This window comes from Manis javanica, chromosome 5, assembly GCF_040802235.1.
Source record: "Manis javanica isolate MJ-LG chromosome 5, MJ_LKY, whole genome shotgun sequence".
Lineage (NCBI taxonomy): Eukaryota > Metazoa > Chordata > Mammalia > Pholidota > Manidae > Manis > Manis javanica.
In genome coordinates, this window is record NC_133160.1 from 87,227,698 (window position 1) to 87,248,799 (window position 21,102).

General features: G+C 34.4%; 1 long non-coding RNA gene across 5 annotated transcripts in view; it reads right to left on the reverse strand.

Moving 5' to 3' along the window:
• LOC140849583 (uncharacterized) overlaps positions 1-21,102 on the reverse strand; it is a 186,460-nt gene that overhangs the window by 5,454 nt on the left and 159,904 nt on the right. For all 5 annotated transcript variants that reach the window (XR_012131636.1, XR_012131639.1, XR_012131637.1 and 2 more), the window contains 2 exons: positions 15,381-15,545; positions 3,503-3,580 (listed from right to left, as the gene is read on the reverse strand). This is a non-coding gene — a long non-coding RNA (uncharacterized lncRNA). The remainder of the gene's footprint in view (positions 1-3,502; positions 3,581-15,380; positions 15,546-21,102) is intronic.

The following is a 21,102-nucleotide window of genomic DNA, read 5'->3' on the forward strand; positions in this document are numbered from 1 at the left end:
ACTGTCCTTGGGGTTAGTGACAGCAGAATGCAAGTGTTTGGAAATTACTTCCCCATGGAGAGATAATTCAGAATTTTTATTTGCTTGAATATACATATATAATCTTGGATATCCTGAAGGAACCAGGCAGCCTCATTTTAATTATTTATATGAAATCTTCACATAAGTCAAAAGAAGCTGGATGGTAGAATTTTTTGGATGATTTTTTGAAAATGTAATACTTGGTCCCTACATAGTTAAGAAAGTATAAATAGAAAACAGAAATTAAGTGATGGAATTATTCCTAAACTTAACTGGGCTTCTCGCCTTCCCAGCTGGGTTAAATATTTCTTTTATCTCTATGAAGAACTTAAACATAATAGGCAATGTGTGTCAGGGAAGAAAATATGAAGGTATTATAAACCAACAGCATAAACTATGTGTGTGTGGTCTACAATTCAAGATTCTGACAATGTTCACAGTGTAAGAGCAAGATGCAGAGAGAATATACAGATGCCTTTGTGAGCAGGAAACAGGGAAAAAGTCCCTTTTAGTTGGGGGCAAAATATGCATTTACTTTCAGAAGAAGTAGACACACTTAAATCCCTGCTGAGCGCTGGGAGGGGTTGGATGAGCTGTCTAGAAAGCATTTTCTCTCTCTTTAGAATGTTAGAAATCCTTGGACTGCATTGTGCATCGCAATGCAAGGCTTCCGCGGTGTAAGAGCACATCAGGGCATTGAGAGAGGCTTAATGCTTCTCATTAGAGGAGGATGGGGAAGGGGGAGGGGGCGCCTCGGGGGATGGCGCACGGCTCGACCACTCTGGGAAGCATTACAGTTTTGCGCCTTCTTACTTCAACCCCCTCAATCCCCTAGCTTTACATAGCTCTTTCACAGACAGTTCAGTAAAATGCCTCCCAAGCCTCGTGTAAAGAGAGCAGTGTTGTATATCGTTGCTTACAGTTTAACAGTTTGTTTGCTTGGGCCTTTTAAATATTTTTTTTCTTTCCTCAGCTGCCTTAAGAAGCCTCCTTTTTCACGTTGATTTCTAATCAGATGAAAACTGGAAAGGAAGAGAGGGCAATCTGATCAATGAAAGAAAATCTAGATGCTTTTAGAGTTATTAAGCTCCACAGAGCTGCCAGTGTGGCAAAGTCCAGAAGGAGCAGCAAAAGCAGGCTTTATAATTGAGATTCTGCGTGGCTGGTGTGATAACTGTAATCTTCTAGACTCATTTACTCCACTTTCTTTTTTTTTTTTTTTGAGTAGAAATCAAAAGTAGTCTCTTTCCTTTTCTTTTCAAGAACATTTTATATGTGATTTAGGGATTTTAACTTGGAAAGGAAGATGTCCATGTGAGGAGACTGCCCCTTAGTAGCACTTCATCTTGTGATGAGCGAGATCACATGTCCCAAAGCCAAGGAGAGACCTGAAATGTTGGTACAAAATGTTGAAAATAGCTGGTGACCCCTTGTGTCCATTCACTACTGTGCTTCTTAGAAGGACCATTGGAATTTTGTGCTACAGAAAATGCAGCCTACTCACTCCCATATCATGGGTTTCCCAAATTAGACCAATAACCAAAGGAAAATATAAAGTCCACTCTAAGCTATTTCCTACTTCAAATTTTGAAATATTGGCCGGCTCTAAAATTTCCTGCTTGAAAATAAGTATGGAAATACAGATAATATATTTTCTAACAGAAAAAGCCCCAAACTAGCTAGATCACACTCTGTGATTCTGGTGAAATTGGGGTCTTTGCTAACCTACCTGGAAATGTCGCTTTGATGAGTTTCCTAAGTGCAGTCTCATAAGAATCACACTTACTATTGCCTATACTGACAAAGCGAATAGTCTCCAGCTTTTATTTATTATAAAAAGATGTGACAAAACTGTCATTCAAGCAATATGTATTTCATGCTCAATATCCTGAGATTTTCTTTTTAACTTGCAATCCCTCTAAGAGTTTAGTTTAGAGAAAAATTAAGACAAGTTTTGCTTTGTTTCTTTGGGGCAGGTATCAAGAAGTGGCAATTGAATCCAAACTAAGAGAGGGTGTAGTGAAAATTGTCAGACAAAATTTTATCCTTATTATAATTGGGCAACTGCTCAGTGAAGTGTTTATGAGATTGGGAAAGAAAACAAACATTTGATAACACAAATTAGAAAGGAATCTCCAAGTCTACTGGCTACTGGCCATATAAACATAATTTCTAAGCTTTCTGAAGGAGGACTATTTTGCTTATCTTACTAAAACAGCTAAATAGTATCATAGTGTATCACTTAGGTGGGGTAACTAATAATTTATACAAACTTTTTACCTCATTTACATAACTGCAATGTCCCTAAAACAGTACCACCCACATAGTTGCCCTTAGACTGACAAATATGGCTGCATGACTTAACTATCATGTATTGTATATGCTTTCTAAATTTTTATAATTGGATATACCTATATGTTGAACATGTCCAATAGGAATATGTTGGATATTTTAATAGGATGCATTTCATAGCTTTTGCCAAAATAAAATGTTCTCTAATTTTTAGATATTTACTGTTAACTGAATATAAAAAAAACACATTAATTTTTTCTTCTCATTCTAACATTGTCCAAAAAATTTTAAATCTGGTTAGATTCTAATTCTCATTGCTGAACTTAATTTTTTTTATTTCCACATTTTCAGGGAAGGTGTCTGTCAAGTGACAGTGTGGTAAAACACTTTTTTATCCTGTTATCTTCACAAAAATAACAAGCCAAAAGTACTTTAGACAAGTAATTGACTGATTAAGGTATCTATCTGTATTTTTCAATTTTAGAGCTGGCTATGCACTTACTATTCATTGATTCAGTTTGAAAAGGGGGATTTTGGTTTTAATTTCTTTATAGTGGTAAATAATAATAGTTAATATTTAGTGAGTATCAGGCTCTATGGTAACAGTTTTATGTATGTGATTTTATTTAGTCTACACATGGTACTAAGTATCACTATTCTAATTTTAAATTTGATGAAACTATGGCATAATGAAATCAGATAATTTTCCCAAGGTTATAAAGCTTGTAATTAAAGATGTCAGGACTCAAAGCAGGCCTGTTTGACTTCAAAGTTCTGTTCACTGTGTTATATTGATTCTCTAATGATTCGGAAATTTCATAAATCATCCGTTTTATGCTAGCCATTAGAGTGACTTTCCCTCAGAGGTAAACAAAATTTTATCATTGACTGAATGGATGCTTTTAGCTAATCTGTTTCCTTGGATAATCCACCCATTCATTACTTCAACAGGTAGAGAGCACCAATTATATGGGTAATGTCACACTGTTTTAGACATTGGCATGCCTCAGAGCTACAGGAACAGCATGAAAGTGCCTGCCCTCATTGTGTTAACATTTTACTATGGACATGAGAGATAAATAATTTTTAAAAGTGAACAACAACAATGAAAAGATTGTTTCAGGGAATGATAGTTTGAAGGCAATAAAACAAGATGACATCATAAAAAGTCTGGGAAGGATCTACTTACATAGGGTGGTCAAAGAGGAATCCTCTGAACAGCGGCATTGGAAGAGCAATCTGAATAGGAGGAGCCAGTCACCAGAGTCTGAAGAAAGAAAGTAAGTGCTTTAAAGGGTAAAGGGGTGGTGTGATGACCCTGGGAGGTAGAGGTGAGGATTGGTACATTATCTTGTAAACCATGGTAGCAACTGTGGGTTTTATTTTAAGAGCAATGGGAAACTTCTCATGGATTTCATGCAAGATAATGCACAGTCTGTATTATTATTATCAGTTTAGAAATCATTCTCTATTGCTATGTGGAAAATGGATTGTTGGGAGCAAAATGATGGAATCAGCACCTGGAAGCAAAAGCTATTTAGATTTTGCACACCTGAACATACGCCTGTCAAATTACATAATATTTATGATGTTACATCATAATGTTACATTATGATATATGTTATGTTACAATTGCAAAATGTCAGTGAAATTCTATGAGACAGCATAGCATAGTTGTTGAGGTCACAAATTCTGGGGTAGACTCTTGACTCTAACACTTCACAGCAGCGTGCTGTTGGAACCCGTATGAACCTCTCTGAATCTCAGTTTCTTCATTTGTAAAATCGGGATAATTATAGACTCGTTTGAACCTACCTCACTGGGTTGTTATGAGATATAAATAAATTTGTAAAAAACTTGGAACTGCTTTTGGAACCTTGTAAATACTACTGACGTATTTTTTAACTAACAAAAATTAAACACAATATAACTCCAAAGTATTTCCCCACCAGATAACTGGAGGAACCCGTTTGAAAAATCTGAGAGGTGGGTTTCTGTCCTGCCGCCTGGTCTTCTTTTTGAGAGTTCTCCGAATTATACAGGAACTCCTCTGATGGCACAACACTGATCTACGCTGGATTGCTCTGTTATTTCAGGACCTTCATTCCTGTCTCTTAGCAAATACCTTGTAATTCGATCAAAGTTCCCATTAAATGCCCGGTTTTTATCAGAGGCATTAACATGGACACTTTGCTTCCTTCCAATGTACTCTGTAGAATTCCAGCTGCCAGTTTCCCTCACACCCCAGAGATGGCTGATGTCCTCACAGCCCTGTGTGTCCTCCTGCAAGAGGCAGGGGTTTAGTGCTGTTAGTGGGGAGAGTACTTCTCTGAGCAGGAAGATCTGGTTAAAACAAATTTGCCTTTTGGCAGGAACTATTTAAAGCTTACTGTTACCTGAGCAAAATCCCTTACTTTTGTCACATCACGATATTACAAGAAATGATCATTTTAATGAAGTGCAGTGAAAAAAATGGGCACAGCCATTCCAGGTCTGAGGTGACTCATGCTGGCTAACTAACTCAGCTCCCTCACTACCCGAACACTGGAAGGATCAGGGCTGTCCCCTACTCACAACTCACCTGTGTAACCTAACACAAGTTTTGAGAGTTCTGACCTACATGATAAAATCCAAATTCTCTGGAATTCAGTCTGTCTACCCATCCAGGTTAATTGCTAAACTGTTCATCCTTTAGGCATTTAGAGCCCTTGAGTTTAATTACTTGGGCCTTTGCTCAGCTCAGTCCCTTTACTAGAATGCCCCCTACCTACTTTCTTCTGATTTGGCCCTTATAATCCTTACGTTTTTGTTTAGTCACTACTGTTTCCAGGTAGTGGCATGAAGTCTCTTCACACCCATATGATCAGGCTGGGTAGGTGTCTATTTCATATTCTCCAGCACCCGGTCCATTCATTTGTCATGGCTTTCAAAACAGTCTTGAAACACCTAAATCACCTAGTAAGTGAATCTTATTCATGAGTGAGGGAATCTTATGCATTTTTGAATTCCTTGAAAAATTAATACAGTAATTAGTAAACAGTAAGTGCTCAAATTATATTTGTTGAATGGAAACTTGGATGATTAACTACTTTTTGGATTTACTAAGTATGTCCCTCAGTGAAGGAACACAGAGATTTTTCGGTAAACCACCCCTTGTCCGCATAGATTACATTTTATCTTTTTTATAATTTTGTAAGTAAAGAAGCAGAGAGGTTAATGATGTGTCCCAGGTGACACAGAATCGGCAGAGTAGGGCCTGACCACAGAAATTATGCACCCAAATCTACAAACACAGAAAAGTTGTAAAGCTATCCTTTCAAATTACATTAAAGCACACTTTCACTTTGGTAAATAAAAGGAAACAAATGGATATATAATAAGTATTTTAATATATTTTTACTTGTCTTTTATCTCACTTTCAACATCCTAATTAATGTGGCTTTAATAATTATTTTAAAAGGTGACCATCCTTTGGATGATTATACTTTGGATAATTAAATTTGAACAATATTCTATTTAAACATTGGGAAATGCCTTGGGAATCCTATTAATAATACTTTAAACTTTCAAAATGTACAATCCCCCAAATTTTAAGAAATGTACATGATCATTAGAAACATACATTGATTTATTTGAATTCAAAAACCAATATTTTCGAAGGATACCTCAAAAAGCAGTGATTAGTAAGTTTGTTTCTTACAGGTTGTTTCCTAATAAAGTGATTGTCTTAGTCAAGGCATGTTCTATTTAATTTTAAAAGTCAGAGAAACATTGGCCAAAATTTTCCTCATCCTTTCCTATCCTCAAACAGCTTCATAGATATTAAATGATGATTATGGAATTTTTTGAAGATAGAAATTTCATATTTGAAATTTATAGAGTTAACATGTCCAGACTTAGGAAATGTTTACTTAGTAACATCAGTGGAATTTATAATTGGCTTGAAAATAGATTTGGCTTAGATGAAAATATAAAATTAGATATCTTTACTTTTGTTTAATTTCTTGGCCAAAAAATAATTGCTACTTGTTGTTTAAGAAGTGTCTGTATACAAATGTACTGAAAATATTTTTAATTTAAGTAAAGATTATTCTACTCCAAGTAGAAAAAATGACCATAATTCCCATTATATGTTTTTCTATTTATTGCTCTGTAATTGAGGAGTGGAATGTAATCTTACTCGTACTGTAAGTTATTGCTGTTTGAGGTCATGTCGTTAAAATAAAAGCACAATGTATGGACAGAAGTATTTCAAATAATTTCAATTTACCAGACAAATCATCACAATAACTACAGACACTTTCATTTTTACTCATTCTGTTTTTCTTCACTTGAATTCTTAAATGAAAAATAACCAAAAAATTTTTAAAAATCAACCTGTTTGGATAGTCAATAAGATCAGAAGGTAAAGCATTTGTTACTCATTGAACAAAGACATGAAGACATTGAAAAAAGACTTCAAATGGTGTGAATATGTACGTTCAAGAGAAGATGAATCAAATGACTCAGTCACTCTCTACTATCAATATCACTATCCAGGTGAATAACCATGTACTATACTCCCCATTTATTTATTTTAAAAGTGAATCAAATATATCCATATTCAAGTATTTAAGATTCTTTGCTTAGAAATACGTTGACTTCCTCTTTCACACATCACTCAGAAAATCCTGTCAGCTTAACTTGAAAAACCCCCTAGAATCTGATCACGTTTCACCATTGCTACTACCATCACCCTAAACTAACCCAGTATCATAGGCAGCCTGAGCAATTGCAATAGCCCCTAACTACTCCTCCTGAGCCCCACCTTTCCTTCCTTGCTACAGACCTGCCTGCAGAGCACCCAGAGGAATCTTGTCAAAACAGAAGTCAGCTCATGTTGTTCCTGTTTCCCTTCCCAGTCTTTCCTCCTTGATCAGAGTAAAATTTTAAATGCTTGCAATGGTCTACAAGGTCCTGCATTATCTATTTGTTAATGAACTCCTGCCTGAACTCATGTACCCCCCTTTTCCCACTTGCTCACTCATATAATCACACCAGCCTCTTCATTCTTTCCAGAGCACACCTGGTACATTTCAACATCATTGTCTCCTCTTTGCACACGCTGTTCTCAGTAAGGCTTCTATGAAGTACCTTACTTAATTTTAAAAGTATTCCTACCCACCTAGTAATTCTTATTCTCCTTCCTTCCATGCTTTATTGTGTTGCATGGCAGCTATCATATTCTAAGCTACCATATTATTTGCTTTCCTTACCAATTTGTTTATTGTCTAGCTCCCACCACAGAATGCAAACTTTATGAAGACAGGGCTTTTGATCTGTTTATAGTTGCCTGGAACGAAGTAAGTGCTTAATGCTTATTTGTTGACTAAATGGATGAACAAGTCAATATAAAAAAGAAAAAGGCTTCAGAAAATGAAAACACCTGACAGAACTCGTGATGTTTGTTGAACAAGTGAGTTTAATGAATTCTTTTGAAAGAATGCTTTGTGGAGAATTTTCTATGCATTGTTTCAATATGGTTCTTAAATAACTGTTATTTTCAAAAACTGATTATTTGCGATGAAAGTTTATTTGTTGCCAGTCTTCCTGAAATACATGTTTGTTACAGCTTGAATCAGGAAATTTCGGAAAGATGGAAATGTGACAACACCTGAAATACTCTTTTCTCAGAGGAAACTGACATGGGCTCTGATGCCTTGATCTGCTGCTGGATTTTGCTTTTTCCTGGATCTAGAGAAGAAAGAAACGGGCACACTCGCCTGGCTGCTGCTGCCACGTTGAGCACACTCACTTCACAAGCTCCTGCTGATGGAAGTGTAATTGTGTGGAAGGCGAACTGATTGCAATTAACCCCAGGACTTACCCTTAGGGTGGGGTATTCTCCCTCCTTTTCTAGGAATGTGCCACCAGGGCCATAATACCTAGCTGATGAATACATATATCATACAGGGAAACACATATATTATGGTATAAAGTACATAAATCATATAGAAAAACATGCATTATACTGAGATGATCAAATTATAAATGAAGCACATAAATCATAAGATTATACTGTTGAATTGTATCAGGAAACATAAATTATATAGTGAAATCCCAGAGTCACTGGAGGGTTCACTGAATAATGAAATGAGCTCCTATAACTTAAGGAAAAGTGGAGTAACTCAGTGAAAAACCCATTGCGCATTATGTTGAATATTCCATTTTATCCAATTTTATCTCCTACACCTCTTATACCCAAGGAATTACGTTGCACAGCATAAGGGTAGTGGAATAAACAAACAAACCACAAATCCACAAATGCAAGCTTGAATGATGATGTACTAGAAGTACATTAAAAAATATAAACTTTCAAGTATAATAAACGTCTGTAGCCAAGTTTTAAAGTGAATGTTGGAAAAGATGGCTGTTCTAAAGTTAGCTACAAATATCGGCAGGGCAATATCTCATTCTACAATGAAGAATGTCTTGAAATTTAGGGAGAAGATCCTAAAAAGAGAGAAGAGATGATGTTAAGATTGGCTTGTGTTGAATGTAGATAAACAAATGCAATTCAGATTGATTCATGGCATTAAATAATGAAAAAAACATTTATTTGATATTATGCATATAGAAAGACTGTTTACCTTCCTTTGGGAACCATTTTTCACATTTGACATTGTTTTTTTCCCTTTACTTCACTGTACGTTTGTTCACATATATATTAACAGGACGAAAGAGAAGCAAAATGGAGAAGAGAATTCTTCACCTTAGTTTTTGCTTTTTAAAAGAAAGTCATAACCTGGTAGAGGCCATTCTGCAAGGCCTTAAAAGAAGCCCAGGCTAAGACAGACATCACACACAATATAGAACAATGATACAAATCAGATCAATCTCACAAAGTTTCTAAGTGCAATGTTCATCCCCGTGAATTATGTTCTCACTAAAGCAAGAGCCTGAAATTCACATCCATTCCCAGCACTGGTGAGTTAAGGTTATGGTCAAAGCTTGGTGTACTGAGAGATTTCCTAGTCATAAACAAAGTGTTTGACCCACTCTGTTCCTCAGGGCAATAGAGAGCCAGAACTAACTGAATTTATACAGTGGGAATTGATAGTTTATTGCTGACCCTGGAGGGGCAGGGGCACTGACTCACAGCCTATTTCTGGCTTTTCTTGGCATTTGGTACTGCAGATAAGGGTAGATTGTGTCAAGATGTGCTGCTGGTCCTGGAATACAACTGTGTCAAAATGCAAGTGCTAAATTTTATTTAAAGGGAAGCAATGAATTGGCCCCCCCAAATACCCCCTGCCTTTCCTAAACATCATATTTCAATCTCTCACTGTTACTCATGGTTAGTACTGGATAAGGATGTTAAGAGATACATATCCTGTTAATTGTGCATAAGTGATTATAGAAGAAACTGTAGAGCTGGAGACACATAGAGCTCCTTTGTCTTCAACAGCATGTGAAATACAAAATAATAAAAAGGATTTAATCCATAAAAAATGTTTAGTTTGTTATTTTCAAATTCAGTTTCAGCCTGCTAATCAAATCTGGTTTGTCCCCAAAACATCCATAAATGGTTAAATCTGTTCGCTGTAAGTATAATCATTTTACTCTATGATCTATGTGTTTCATTAGTTGAGGTACACATTTTGCTATAATAAATGTGCTTCAGTAAATGATCTATGCATTTCTTTCTGAAATGTATGTGTTTCACAAGAAAAGGTATGTGTTCATCAACTATGAATGATGTTCCTAACGGCAACACATGATATTACTTGGCTGGTGTCAGCACAGCATTACACATCCATTCCCTCCTGACCATGAGCACTGCATCCACAAGGAGACACACATCAGACCCTGTCACTCAGGTGTGGATGCACAGATGCACGAACTCTGCAGGCTTGGGAAACACAAATGGGAGAGGAGGGGATGGAGGCATTTTGTAGGTGAATATGTTTGTTAAATGAACAGGAAACAAGGAATTTTTCTGGTCCTGCCCTTTTATAGCCAGAGGAGGAAAAACAACACAGCAAAACATGGTTGAGATTTTACTGATTGTCATAGACAAACTTCCTTCTATTTACTCAATTAAACATTACTTGGAAAAAGAATGAAATCATATAATTCCAAGTTAAATGGTAAAAACATGTTTTTGTAGTACATGATTTATATATTAAAATGCTATCCATTTCCTTGATTTTCTTGATTCAGTGAATTGTCTGCCAAAAGATGAAGTGAAATTATCTTTATAGAGTGAAATTAATTGATTTCTTTAAAAGGTAAATATATTATCCTTAAATAAAAGGTATTGGTCACTCTTTGATGAGAGACCATGTTAGTGTAGAATTTAAAGGGAAAAGAGTTTTTCTTTGACATACCAAAACATACAGTGATTTGCTTCTCAAATCATCTAACACATTAAAATTCAAACAAAGAAATTATTACCAATTAAACCCATAACCAATTCTTTGTGGCCTCCAAACTATGTGGAAGCAATAAAAACAAACCTTTAGATTACCTATAGAAATCTTTTTTTCCCCAAGTGCATGAGTTTTTTTCCCAACTGTCAATGTTTTGAAATTTGCCTAATTCCTAGAGATGACCATTGATTTCAGAATTGTAACCTCTCTATGCTTTTCTTTCTTCATTGTGATGTAGAGCCTATAATTTAATGCACAGGATATTTGTTAATAGTGTCATGAATACAGGGAATGAATTAGAATCTGCTCTTCATGTAAATGTGTTAATTGTAACAGAATCACTTATTTTTCACAGATTACAACTACTGCTTTGTATATGAACTTTCCATTTAAAAATCATTTTTCAATAAACACTAACACTACATATGCCATTGAATAATTCATTATGTATGTCTCCATTTAGTGACCTAATTTTTTCTCTGCTTTACATCTCTCATTGCAGGTATTTCTTTCATTCATACCTGCTTCTTACATTTTTTATTCATTGAAATGACTGAAACCTAGTGTTATTTCTTATTGTTATAAGAATTAGGAATTTCTATAGATCTTATCAGCTGGTAGATCATTCATCTTATATTTGAGACAGTCTCCATATGGGAATGGTCTACATTAAATAGTTCTGAAATCATTAATTCAATGCTTTTAGAGAATTGCTATGATTTTCTACAGTGTAATGTTTTGATGATACCCATGTTCTCATTTTTTTTGAAGAATATAAACATGTGCATATGAAAAAGAGAAGGTTCTGGACAAAAGCATCTTTCTGATAAATTAGTTCAGCAATAAAAGTGGTTAAATTCAATCTATATATAAAACTGCATCAGCTGCTAATATTACTTGGACACCCAGATGCCATTAAATAAATAAAAAATGTTGATTTGTACATAGGGAGCAGACACAGTCTTCTTTAGCTCATGTTACACTAAGTATTGCTTGGTGATCTTGTGAATTAAGTGTTAGTAACATAATACCTTTGGTATTTTGGATATCACTAATAGATAAATTTTTATGGTAGCTTATAAATTGCTGCTTAAACACAGGAGAGGGAATTAGTCTAAACATGTTTTTAGAAATTCTCATAGATTTTGAATTCTACATTGAATTTCCCTCTTACCAAGTTGGATTAATATCCTACTACATATTAAATCTTAGAAAGTCCTCACTGGGCTCAAATCAGTTATATGTGAATAGTTCAAAAGCAAGTGTCTGAAATGGTGTGAGTGATAAACATTTAACGAATTTGATTCTGCTCTGCATATGATTGTGTATTTAAGAAAAATCTCTTTGAAAGATTCCTAAAGACCCATACTGAGATTAACCTGAAGTGAAAGTATTCCACTCTGTGAATAAAAATAATATCATATGTGTACATACCTTCAAAAATATAATATTTTATTCATATATTTCCACCACTGTATATCTCCTGTACACATAGACCTATAATTTATTTATGATGTGTAAAGTTTATTTAAAGAGTAGGGTAATTCTGTTTGTTTTGTTTTGCTTTAGTCCAGATTCATTATGATTAGCCTCTTTTACTGGTACTACATTATGCTTGCTGAATCTCAAATGTGATCTGAATCTGTGCTCTCTGCACAAAATCTAGAGCTGGCATCGTCTGTTACCTGGATGCTTTCAGCTATGGATACCATGGTGTCTTTCCTGTAGCTTCTACAATATTTGGAGGGCTCTGTCATAAGCTTGGCTACAAGAAAAAAAAAATATCTCCAACCACTGTGAGGTAAAAAAAAATAAGCTGACTACTAAATATGAGTTGAACATTCCTTTCAGAATTTGTGCAGATGCTAATACATTTAAAAATAGGGTGAAAATCAGGTTACATTAGGCCAAACACACCTTACATTGCTAAAGACTTTTACAGTGACATTTTGACCATCAGCTGCCGCCATTATCTGGGGATAAATCAATTTGCAGCAGCTCTGGGCAGCTATTTGAGTGAAGAGCAGAGCAGCTTAGCTGTAGAAGCAGGTTAAAAGTTAAAAGGCCAGGGTCCTGCTGACTACACATAAGGATTTTTTTTAAGGCAAAACCATAACACGACATCACTTGGCTCAGAAGGCATCAAGCCACTCTTGTTAATTCATCTCACCTAATAGCTGATTTGATTGCTTTCTTTTCTATCTTCCTTGTTAAGGATGGTGTGTATTACGGAAACTTATCTAGATCCATTTTTTTCTTTTGGAAAATAATTCTCTTTAGAGGTTCAGTCAGTGCTTCTGGCAATGGCAGAACTAGGACTTTTATGGTCTTTTAATCTGTGAAAAAGATTGTCCTTGGTTTCTTTAAAAGGTCAGTATCAGGTACGAGTTTTCCTCAACTGTAAGCAGAATGGTGCTGTACTAAATAAGGAGTCTTACAGCAAATTAAAACAAAGAATGTGCACAATTTGTCACACTTACTCATTAGCTTATTTATAACCTATAAATTGTCATCTTTTTACCACTACTTTTCTCACTTGACCCAATAGTTTGTTTCCTGAGTTTGAGACCTAGATTAAGAAAGCAAAGAATGTGCTCTGTTGGTTTTTATTATAAGTTCGCATACTGGTATTATAAAAAAATTTCTGATGGACAGAGAGGAAAGGAAATGTCTTTATAAAAAAATAGTTTTCTGGATTAATTTGGAAATTATATATACAAATTCAAGTGTGTATCAATTGTGGTTTATTGAATAGATATATTTTTCACAGTGTTGTGCATTCAGTATAACTTCAAATGCCCAAGACAATGTACAAAGATGGCTTATAATCTGCAGAATTATGTAATCTAATATGGACCAGTTATTGTTGTTGAAGTTAGAATAATGGATTCTGTCAGAGTGCAGTGAATATTTATTGTAAGTGAATCATTGTCATTGAAGACATATATCACATATGTTGTGGTTTGAGTCTTGTATTGGGATAATTTCAATACTCATCACTCAAGTAAAAATTGTATTGAAAAATCTGGCACATTTTTAGTGCCCCACCCAAATGTGATAATAAAATTAAGGATAATTAGATATGATTACAATTTTCCAGAAGAAAAACTTGTGTCTATGGGCTAATATGCTTCTGGGAAATTGTGATTTAACTTATCCCGATGTTGAATTAAAATTTTTTTAAACATATAAATATCATAATAGGTTAAGTTCTCATGCAGTTTGGTCAAATCTTATTTTTTTAAATGGGTTGTGTCAAATTAGTGTAAATTCTTGGCATAAAGATTATTTGGCGGGTCTACATAAATATTTTTGTGAGAATATGTCAGAATCTGAAGAAGCCTGGATCTAAGTGCTACTATCTTTAAATTACAGGCAAAAATGAAGAACCTGTAGATTCCTTTTTAAAAATGTGACTGAAAATATTTTAGATTTAAAAAATGTGTACCTTCAGCTAATGAGAACCAGGAAAAGCAGCAGCAAAGTCAATTTAAATTATAAATAAATAAGCATAATTCTTGGCTAAAGGCTCTCTTTTTAAATATACAGAAATATCACTGATGCACTCTGTGGTAAAATCCTGAATTCAAAAATCCTGGTAAACAACCCCCGGGGAGAACACTTGGCCTTATATTATTATTGGAGGATGGAGGAAAATTTACACCAAGGATCCTATTACCTGTTCTTCAAATGATGAAGACACATTAATCATAATAATCAACATCCATCTGCACCTAACCTGTTGTCTGACACCTAGTGAGTGTTCACTGAAATTCCATAGCGCATGTTCGATCAACGTTCCTATTCCACAGAACAGGAAACTGAGCTAACGGGGTTCAGTGACATACCTATGGTCACCCAACAAATGAGCAGTGTTTTGGAAACTGCTAATTGTTCCCCAGTATCCATTCTCCCCTTCTCCTTCCAGTAATAAAAAGCCTAAGTTTAAGGTACGTCCATGGCATAAACCCCACCTAGGACCACATTACCCATCCTCTCTTGCAGTAGTTATAACCATGATACCACATTTTTGTCAATAGTTTTGAGTTCAAATATGCTTTTTGCAACTTCTGAGTCTTACATTTGAAGAGTTGTACATGTCTGAAAGCTATTTGCTGAGTGTGACAAAGCCACATGATGCAAGTTGCCTGAGTCTCAACAGGATCAAACCACAGTGAGGTCAGGACAGCTTGCCCAGACTTGTATGTGAAAGAGAAATAAGCTGTCTAAACTCTCTTTTCATGCTTTTATGTTTAGGGCTCTCCCTTTTTCTTACTCTCCGAACAATTCAATAGGTATCCCAACTAATACATTGTGAGAACTGAGTTTCGAATCCACATCAGTTTGAATCTAGAGCCAATTATCTTAAGCATGATAACATTCTCAATTATAACTGTTATTTGGTGGGATTATTAAGCTCTCTTTGGATTATCAAGCTCCAGTTGGTAATTTATGCCTCTAGAACTCTTGGATCAACTAATTTTGACAGAGAAGAACAATAAATAGGAAAGACATATTGTAGGAAAAACCACAGGTGCTACTAGTACTTTTTTCTGAATTAATATTCCCCAAATACTCCACTTGGTAGGAATGTACAAACATTACAAGTATAGATGGTCTGTTTCTTTACCAGTAATTCATTCCTTTAACTTATACCTTTTGCTTATGGTATTGTCTCCTGATTGTGGGTCTCCACTGGCTCCTTTATATTTCTTTCACAATTTCTGATTTCTCAGAGTTCCTATGTTGTTCCTCTTGCTGCTTTATCAATATAAGATATCTTCCAGCCTTCAAATGACTCCAGTAATTTACAAATCACTTCTGTAAATATATTTAATTAATGCAAATTAGTTGTTCAGTAAAAATTTAAATTAAAACATGTGCATCAAAAAGTATATATGGAAAGCAACCTATGGAATAGGAGAAAACATTTACAAACCTCATATCCAATAAGAGGTTCATATCCAAAATATACAGGGAACTCATATGACTCAATAGCAAAGTAAATAAATAACCCAATTTTAAAATGGGCAAAGGATATGAATACACATTTTCCCAAGGGAGATATACAAATGGAGAATAGGTGCATGAAATGGTCCTCACTAATCATCAGAAAGATGCAAATTAAGACCACAATGAACTATCATCTCACTCTTGTTATAATGGCAATTATAAAAAAGACAAGACATAAAAAATGCTGGTGAGGATATGAAGAGAACCCTTGTACACTGTTGGTGATAATGTAAACTGACACAGCCACTGTGGAAAACATAATGGATGTTCCTTAAGAAATTAAAAATAAAAATACTATATGATCCAGCAAGTGGCTTTCTGGGTATATATCCAAAGGAAATGAAATCATTATCTCAAGGAGTTATAAGTACTCCCATGTTCATAGCTCTGGTATGGAAACAACCTATGTTCATTGATGGACGAATGGATAAAAAAGATGAAATATACATATAACATGGAATATTATTCACTATTAAATATGAAGGAAATTCTACTATTTGCTACAACATGGATGAAACTGGAGAGAATTATGCTAAGTGAAATAAGCTAGACAAAGAAAGGTAAATACTGTGCAGTGTCACTTATATGTAGAATATATATATATATATATATAAAGTTGGAATCATACAAAAAGAAAGCAGAATGGTATTTCCAGGGGCTGGGGGTGGGGCAAATAAGGAGAGATTAGTAAAGAGTACAAACTTCCAGTTTTAAGATGAATGAGGTCTGAGGATCTAATGTATAACATGGTGACTATTATTTGATAACATTGTCTTGTATAACTGAATTTTTCTGAGAGTAGAACTTTAGTGTTCTCACACATAAAAAAGTGAGGTGATGGATATTTCATTAACTCTATTTGAGGAATCCCTTCACAAAGTATACATTATTGAATCATCATTTTGTACACATATATCTTATAGTTTTGTCAGTTGTACCTCAGTAAAGCTGAAAAGAAGTAAATGATATGTGGATACTTCTGGTTTCTGTTCGACATATAAAAAGTTTGTAAGTACACACTCCATCCTTACAAGAGAAATGGCGAGCTAGCTGAATATCAGCAGCTCTTCTTAGAGCCATTGGAGAATGGAAGTCATAGGGCAAACTAGTACTCACAAAACTGGAGAATCAGGTAAATATGGAGAATTAATGAGCTTGAATATATGTCAATAGAAAATATCCAAACTGAAAAGCAAAAGGCAGAAAGAAACAGAAAAAATAGAACATTATATCCAAGAATGGTCCAATAGTTATAAAAGGTTTAACACATGTGTAATGAGAATGCCAGGAGAGAAAGATAGAAGAAGAAGTATTTGAAACAAAAATGACCAAGAATTTCCCAAAAGTAAGACACAATATACCAAAACTCACAAAAGAAGAAATATATCTACATATATAAAAGAAACAGAAATCAATAACCACCCAAATTAGCACCAGTTTAGATGGATTTACTGGTGAATCTACCAAACATTTAAGGAAGAACTTATACCAATTCTCTGTGTCTCTTTCAGAGGATACAGAGAGAAGGAATACTTCCTAACTCATAACATGAGCCAGCGCTATCCTAATATCAAAATCAAAGACATTACAAAAAAAAAAAGCGACTATAGATCAGTACCTCTCATGAACACAAATACAAAAATCCTCAATGAAATATTGGTGAATCAAATCCAACAATGTATATAAAGGATTGTACACTATGATCAAGTGGGTTTTATCTCAAGTATTCAACGCTGGTTCAACATTTGAAATCAATTAATGTATCTGTCACATCAACAGGCTACAAATAAACAATTACATGATCATGTCAATACATGCAGAAAAAGCATTTGGCAAAATTCAACACCTGTTCATGACAAAAGCTATCAGTGAACTAGGAATAGAGGGGAACTACCTCAACCTAATAAAGAATATCTACAAAAAACCTATAGCTAACATCATACTTCATGGTGAGAAACTCAAAGTTTTCCTCTTAAGATTGGGTACAAGGCAAGGATGCTGATTCCTGTCATTGCCTTTCAATATTGTACTTGAAATTCTAGTTAATGCAATAAAGCACAGAAAGGAGATAAAAGACATGCAGATTGGGAAGGAAGAAATTAAACAGTTTTTGTTCATAGGTGACATGATTGCCTTTGTAGAAAATTGGAATCATAAAAAATCTGAAACTATTAAGTGATTATAGCAAGGTTGCAGGATACAAGGTTAGTATATAAAGTCAATTGCTTTCTTATGTATCAGAAATGAACAATTGGAATTTGAAATTCAAAACATAATATCATTTACATTAACATTAAAAGAAATACTTTAGTGTACATCCTAAAAAGTATGTACAAGATCTATATGAGGAAAACCACAGAATTCCTATGAAGGAAATCAGAGAAGCTCTAAGTAAGTGGAGAGATGTTCATGGATAGGAAGACTTAATAATGTTGATATCAGTTCTTCCCAGCTTCATCTATAGACTCAATGAAATCCCAATCAAAGGTAACTTGTGGATACTGACAAAATAATACTAAGTTTATCAGAGAAAGAGTCAGGATGGCCAACATAAAATCAAAGAGAACCAACAAGTCTTCAAGTCTAGACTTCAAGACTTACTGTAAAGTTACAGCAATCAAGATAGTGTGGTACTTGTGAAAAAATAGTAAAGGAGATCAGTGGAACAGATTAGAGAGCTCAGCAATAGACCCACACAGTCAACTGATGTTTGACAAAGTCAGTTCCATAGAGTCTTTTCAAGGAAAGGTGCTGGGACAATGTAAATTAGTTCAACCTTTGTGGAAAGTAGTATGGAGGTTCCTCAAAATGCTCAAAATAGAAATACCATTTGACCCAGTAATTCCACTTCTAGGAATTTACCCTAAGAATGCAGCACTCCAGTTTGAAAAAGACAGATGCACCCCTATGTTTACTGCTGCACTATTTACAATAGCTAAGATATGGAAGCGACCTAAATGTCCATCAGTAGATGAATGGCAACAGATCCTACCATTTGCAACAATATGGATGGAGCTAGAGGGTATTATGCTCAGTTAAATAAGCCAGGCAGAGAAAGACAAGTACCAAATGATTTCACTCATATGTGGAGTATAAGAACAAAGGAAAACTGAAGGAACAAAACAGCAGCAGAATCACAGAACCCAAGAATGGACTAATAGTTACCAAAGGGAAAGGGACTGGGGAGGATGGGTGGGAAGGGAGAGACAAGGGTGAGGAAAAAGAAAGGGGGCATTATGATTCGCATGTATAGTGTATGGGGGCGGGTACCGGGAGGGCTGTGCAACACAAAGCAGACAAGTAGTGATTTTACAGCATCTTACTATGCTGATGGACAGTGACTGTGAAGGGGTATGTGGGGGGGACTTGGTGAAGCTGGAAGCCTAGTAAACATAATGTTCTCTTCATGTAATTGTAGATTAATGATACCAAAATAAAATAAAAAAAGAATCTAACACTGATCTTTTATCTTTTACAAAGATTAATTCAAAATGGATCATAGACATACTCAAAATGCAAAACTATACAACTGTACAAGATAATATAGAAGAAATTCTAGGTGACCACGGGTTTGGCAATGGGTTCAACATAAAATATAAGATCCATGAAAGAAGAAATTAATGTTAGATTTCATTAAAATTTAAAATTTCTGCTCTGTGCATGTGTGAAAGACACTGCTAAGAGAATAAAGAGATAAGATACAGATTAGGAAAATATATTTGAAAAACACATGTCTGATAAAGGACAGAGATACAGAATATACAAAGAACACCTAAAACACAATGAACCAATCAACTGAAACTAAAAGTTGGCAGAAGTTCTGAAGAGACATCTCACCAAACAAGATATACAGATGGAAATAAACATATGAAAAGGTGCTCAGCCTCATATGTTATTAGGGAAATGTAAATTAAAGTATCAATGAGATACTACTACACACCTATTAATATGGCCAAAATCCAAAACACTGACAACACCAAAAACTGGCTATGATATGGTACAAAAGGAACTCTCTTTCATTGCTGGTAGGAATACAAAATAATGTAACCACTTTGGAAGACTAGTAACTTTTAAAAAACTAAAGATAACTTTTTTTATTTGATCCAGCAATTGTGCTTCTTGGTATTCACCCAATTGAGAGAAAATTTATGTTCACACAAAAATATGAATATGAGTGTTTATAGGAGTTTTATTCATAATTTCAAAAAATGAGAAGCAATCAATATATCTTTTAATAGGGGAGTTGATAAACTGTGGGATGTCTATGAAATGGAATATTATACAGTGATAAAAAGAAATGAAGCCATTGAGACACAAAAAGACACAGAGGAACCTTAAGTGCACATTGCTAACTTAAAGAAGCCCGTCTGAAAATGATACGTACTGTATCATTCCAGGTATATGATGTTTTGGAAAAGGAAAAACTATAGACAGTAAAAAGATTAGTGTTTGTCATGAACTGGGGTAAGAGAATGAAGGAGAAGAATAAACAGGTAGAGCACAGGAGATATTTTAGGGAAGTGAAAATATTTTGTATGATACTGTAATGGTGAATACATGAGATTATGCATTCATCAAAATCCACAGACATATCTAACATAGAAAGCAAACTAATGTAATCTACAGACTTTAGTTAATAATAATATGTCAGTATTGGTTCATCAACAATAAGAAATGTATCACACTAATGCAAGGTATTAATAATAGGCAAACTATGTGTTTGGGTGAGGAGTTACCAGAATCTGTGTACATTCTGCTTAATTTAGGAACAAACCTAAAAAATAAAGTCTAATTAAAGAGAAAGGTAGGTGAAGGTATATTTTGTGTAGTTATATTTCTAACTTAAGGAGTTAAAAAAATATGAAAATTGTTATTTTTGAATCTAGAACTTATTGAAATGAAAATTTTACTCTATTGAACTCTGTGTTTCTTATTATTTATAGATATTAATATAAGTTTTGTTTGATAATAAACAATACTGATTTATGGACTATCTGAAATATGCATATATTTTTAACACTTCTACAACTAGTTTCTTTTTTAATGAAGTATAGTTGACATAATATTATAATATTATAATAATTTCTAGGGTACAACATAATGATTTAATATATATAATATATATAATATATATATATAATATATATATATATATAAAATGAAATACTCACCACAATAAGTGTAGTTATCATCTGTCACCATACCAAGTTATTTCAAATTATTGACTATATTCCTTGTGCTCTACCTTTGATCCCATGACTTATTTATTTTATAACTAGGAGATTATACCTCTTAATCCTCTTTACCTGTTTCACCTATCATGACTATTTCTTGAAAAATTCTGTTGTACTTTTCTGCTGTAGAT